Source organism: Denticeps clupeoides, chromosome 1 (assembly GCF_900700375.1).
Source record: "Denticeps clupeoides chromosome 1, fDenClu1.1, whole genome shotgun sequence".
NCBI lineage: Eukaryota > Metazoa > Chordata > Actinopteri > Clupeiformes > Denticipitidae > Denticeps > Denticeps clupeoides.
This window is the reverse complement of record NC_041707.1, coordinates 35,568,279-35,573,852: the sequence shown is the minus strand read 5'-3', so window position 1 is coordinate 35,573,852 and position 5,574 is coordinate 35,568,279. Positions and strand designations below refer to the sequence as shown.

At 43.5% G+C, this 5,574-nt stretch overlaps 1 non-coding gene across 1 annotated transcript; it reads left to right on the top strand.

Annotated features, from left to right (window-relative positions):
• The first annotated feature begins 1,750 nt into the window (after positions 1–1,750).
• trnak-uuu (transfer RNA lysine (anticodon UUU)) lies at positions 1,751–1,823 on the top strand. Its single transcript has one exon. It is a non-coding gene; the product is annotated as a tRNA-Lys (tRNA).
• The last annotated feature ends 3,751 nt before the right edge of the window (positions 1,824–5,574 follow it).

The window sequence follows — 5,574 nt, the reverse complement described above, 5'->3', positions numbered from 1 at the left end:
ACAAAATGTTCCTCACGAAATTAGGTTTCTTGTACTTTTTTTTACTCTTAAGCCAGGTACTTCCATTAATTCATCGGCCATGTGTCTAAATCGTCACCAAAGTCCATTATGTTGCAACACAAACGAGATCTGGTGACCAAAATAAAGCCACTTGTGACAGGAACACATTTCGCACCCCCGCATTTCCTGTGTTTGTCACCACCCGGAACTTTCCCGACAACTCCGCTGCAATGACATCGTGCGGATCCACCCGGTGTCTGCAAGTGTTTGTCTCTGCAGGACCTGGGCGGCTGGCCAACGCAGGCCTAATTATCTCAAGCCTTCTGGATGTGTTGTATTGTACCCTCGTGTGCCAGGAATCTTTTTATTCCTCCCCGCGATGTGCTTATATTTTCAATCTACAGACTGCTCAATTCCCCCGCCCGGGCCCTGCCTCGTACGCTCTCGCTGTTCGCTTGACAAAGTGCGGCCGGAGTGTTTTTTTTGGCTGGCTGAGGCCCGGCGAACATCTCAGTTGGACGCCGCAGGAGCGGGGAGGGGGGGGGGAGCCCGTGGTGCCAAGTGTTAATGGAGGCTGAGGAAGAAACAAACACCCTTAAACACATTTACAAAGAAGCTCGCGTCCAACACGACGAGAGGGAAATAAACAGCCGCCATCGGGAGCATCAGAGCAGAACAGATTAGGAGGGGACGACGGTGTGAGACGGCGTCAGTGCCACTGATTTACGGTGTCGACCTAGTGACCAATAAAGATGCAATTCATTAAAATGCAAAGTAATATTCAAAAGAAATGTACTTTCCAACCTTAAAACGCACTGGCCCTGGAATGCCAGACTCTACCTGTACAGACGTATTAGTCAGTCTTCACCTAATTCATAAGGGATTAATATTGATCATTTGTGATAGACTAACAGGCTTGACTTAGTCATGTTTGCAAGAAAAAAAGAAAAAAGCAGCATGGAAGCGGGATTTGAGCCTTACATTAATAAAGGATATGTTGAAATCCATCTCTGAATCAATTAATTCTACATTTTTACAGTTTAAGATATTACATCGAAACTATATATGTAAAGTTAATTTATCATGCATCTATCTAGACCCTTTCATTGATTTTTTTTTTGTGTCGTTGGACAAGATACAATTAATCTGCCATCAATTCAAAGTCAGACTCGATCCTTCTCGGTGCTTCAAGTACTGCAGTGACTGGGAGATGTGATTTCCATCTTAAGCCATGAAAAGGTTCGCTTCTCCCTTGATAAATCATGCAAGAAATTTCACAAACATTATGAGAATTCTCAGCCTCTTGATTGACGGGTTGCAGAGAGGACAGGAACCTTCTCTTTAGGGTTTTATTTATTTATTGTCTCTCTTGTATTGAAGTTCAGTTATTTGCCTACAGCATGTGTCACGCCCGAGCTGGCTCCGCCCCTCACGACATGCTCCCCCTCCCCTGGGTATTAGGGTCTGGGTCTGTGTCTGTGTCTGCGTGTGGTGATGCCCGTAGCTGAGGGTTCCTGGGTAAGTCTCTCTCATTCCAAGGCGGAGTACTTGGAGGGCGTGTAACCGCGGGTCATTTAATTATTTTATTACGCAGCACAAAAACATCATTTTTTTAAAAACATCCAGCACATACCACTGAACAAGCGTGCCACCCTCCTACAGGAGATCTGCACTGGGAGATTATTCAGATGCAGGTGACTAGGTGACTAGCTTGCGTGAACACAGAATCAGAAACAGTCACTTGTTAAGAGCCTGGATAGCTTAGTCGGTAGAGCATCAGACTTTTAATCTGAGGGTCCAGGGTTCAAGTCCCTGTTCAGGCGAATTATTGATATACTACTGAATACATAAAGAATTGCTACCATTTTGGGGCAGTGGTGGCCTAGCGGTAAAGGAAGCGGCCCCGTAATCAGAAGGTTGCCGGTTCGAATCCTGATCCGCCGAGGTGCCACTGAGCAAAGCACCGTCCCCACAAACTGCTCCCCGGGCAGAGTGTGGAGTTTGGTCAGCATTTGGTATGCATTTTATTAGTCAATACACACTTGCCTGCAGTCGCACAACGCAAAGAGTGGCCGGGTCATGTCAACCACTGACCTATCCAGCGCTCAGTGTTTTACAAGCAGGAGTGTAAATGTGCTCAGGCGTTTTATGTTTTAATCAAAGGCTGCTGGTCACCGTTTCGTACTGTTTACAAAAGAGGCCATTAATCACTGCGAGCTGTACTCACGTACCTGCCGGAGTATTGCACTTTCATGTCACCATTTTTATGGCTTTTTATGACTTTTCTGTGTTGAGCTCGCTATGAAACAAACTGCTTACTGTCGTTATTTAAATTTCATTTATAGTCAAGAACAACAATGCAAAAACCCTTTTGGTGTTGAGAAACAGAGTTATTTGCTGATGTAAAGGAACAGACCTAAGAATTGATGTGTTGTGATTTTGAACTATTAAATATCATTGAACTGTCACAAACAATCAGATAAAATTCCAACTTGCAACTGTGAAGACCTAAAAGAAACTCACTGATGAATGCAATATATTTAGCTACCTTCCTCATGCCCTCTGTGCAGACATTCTATTCTATTCTATTCTATTCTATTCTATTCTATGTTTTTTAACTTTATTTTACCATACAGCACTTTTCGATCCAAATCCTGCATTCAAGGACTCTTGAATATTCAGGCAAGTTGTTGTAGTTAACAGGCCAGAAGAATGAACAGGAAAATCTGCATATTGTGTGTCTAATGAAAATGTTAGCTAATTTAGGCATCATTTTTTTAACACACAATTTTAACAAATGTGATTGGGGTATGAATGTTATCATTGTTTTATAGGGTTCAACGCATTTCAAGAATTTGTCAGGACCCGTTGTCCTGCCCTGACTGCATCTCTATAACTAATGCAACAGAGCAAAATGTCTTCTTTCCCACTGTGGAACATTAACCGATGTAACAACCCACCAAAGAGCAGCTCAGACCACAGCTCAGAGTCTTCATCCGGGGAGCCTGTCTCTGTGGCGGGGCTTTAATTTATTGCTGTGTACACCTTCCTTTGCCCTCAACCCCAGATTTACTGTAACTCACACCTCCATCCCACGGAGAGTTACTGCCCCGTGGTCCAGATTTATACTTGGAACGTGTGAGCCTGAATAAGTTTAGAGAAGGGTATATGTGCGTTTTGGAGTGGGGGGTTGTAACTATTTTTTTTCCGCTGTGAGGCATGGAAACTTATTCAACAAAGATCTCAGCAGCAGATATCAAACACCTATTATATGAAACAATAATTGGAGTTTTTCAGTGCAGCATTAAGAATATATCTATCTATAGCCGTCTAAGACAAAGAGTTAAATTAATGGTATATTCATGGTTTTTATACAGTTTTTATAGGCTTTGGCTAATCAAGAAAAAATCTTTACGTGTTTGGTTCACAGTTCGTTTTATTTTGCACTTACAGTACAGTAAAGTGTACTGTAATGATTTGTTGTTTGCCCTGGTTGTGATGAAGGCAGGCGTCACTATTTTTTAATGCTGTCAACCGGTCTATAAAAATAAATGAAAGCATTTTAGTGAAACTGAAAATGAAGCTACTCCTGCATGTATGTGTTCAGCTGGACCCAAACTGGCGTAGGGCCTGGGCACATGCTCCACACTTTCACCCGGAAGTGACTTGCATAACCGCGGTAATGTGTATAATAAGTAATGTGTCGAGAACATACAAACTGTCCAGAGGCCTCAACCTGAAAAAGTGCTAAACTGACAAGCCCAAAGAGGCACATCACCACTTATCGTAGTTACGTATGGCAAATAATGGTCAGGAAAGCGATTCCCCTGTATACTGGGGCAAGGAGAGCAGTGTTAGTCAAGCTGAATCGAGCTATATCAAATTTACACTTGGGCGTAAAAAAATCTTCTTGGTCAGTCTGATCCCGAGCAGACAGCACTGCAGAGGAGGGGAAAGGGCTGCTCTCGATTCAGGAAAGAGCACACGATGTCAGCCATGCCCCGAGGATTTAGGAGCCATTAAGTGAATCCTGAGAAGGTCTCTCGGGCTCTGCCGAGACAGGGTCATCACGGTCGACTGTGTGGTCCGCCGGTGAAGGGCTTCATCCGCGTTCTCCGCTGCCGGGAGAGCAGATGTCTCCCCACCGGAGGCTTTTTGCTGACCTGTGCGCCTCGTGGCTGGACGGGTGTCTGCCGAAACACAATTTGCAGGACCCCTGGCCTGCGACGTGCTGGCAATCACTGCGGCCTTCTTGGTTTCTGGGGGGACGACGGGGGATAAGGGGGGACTATGCGGTCGAATGGCCACAGTCACAGTGAGAGAGAGAGAGAGACCCTCATTAGGGCCACGTTCAAGCGCGTGCACGAAGCCAATTAAAATTCTGACAGTTCCATTTCAGCCAATCAATAATCATTAACAGCCCACCAAAGTGACAATCAGGGTCCACATATTAGCTTCTGCAAACTATTTGTTTTGTACGAAGCCAGAATTTGTTTCATTGTTCTGTTATCTGTGCTTTTTAAGGGTGGTAGGGTGGTAGTAGCCTAGTGTAACACACTCGCCTATGAACCAGAAGACCCGGGTTCGAATCCCACTTACTACCATTGTGTCCCTGAGCAAGACACTTAACCCTAAATTGCTCCAGGGAGACTGTCCCTGTAACTACTGATTGTAATTCGCTCTGGATAAGGGCGTCTGATAAATGCTGTAAATGTAAATGTAAATGTAAATGTTTTTAAAAATAGTGTGGTATAAGAATAAAAGCTTCAGAAGCATCAATAAGTTTCAAATATACAGTAATAATGCCGCTTGCTAAGGTATTGTATTGCAATTAGTGTAGTGTTCAAAGGCACAGTATTAGTGAAACAGTATTATATGGCAATTATATGACCCCAATCTCATGATAAGTTGCTATAGTATCCTTAAAATTAGGTATGCATGTCTGAAACCAGCTCAATAAAGGTTTTTTTTAAGGACCTGTGACGGTTACCTTCTAAAGTTTTTCACTGTGCAATTCAACTCACTCCAAAAGGCTCCAGGCGGACTGAACATGGAATTAGCGATGCTCTGTGACTTTTCCCTGTGTAGCTTTTTAATTCAACACTCTCACAGAGCAAAAATCTCAAGGTTTTGCGCTTTTCTAAAGCCTCTGAGACCAAAGTTAACGTGCTGTTCATATTATTTTTTTTATTCATCCCAACGTCAGAGACATTCAGACAGTCTTGCGGACTGAGCACTTTATGACATTTAATTTCACATGGGTACCATTTTATACACACAAAAGCAATACAGTCCCACACTCATAAATACCATTTAGAGGTCAGACTATCAAATAGTTTATGCAAATGTCAACCCTGCAGCATCTTTGCTGCCGTTTCATCTGCCCTGGCTACATTTTCAAGTCCAGCGCTCTTCCTCATGGCCCTTACAGACAATTTCACATAATAATTTGGGCTTGGAGATAAATGGCAGGAGGTCACAGGTGTTAAAGTTCCGGTAAAGCTGCTCATCTGTTACTGTACTGTGACCTATTACTGCTGGCATTCCCTTATTTAATCTGGTGAGACTATCTGT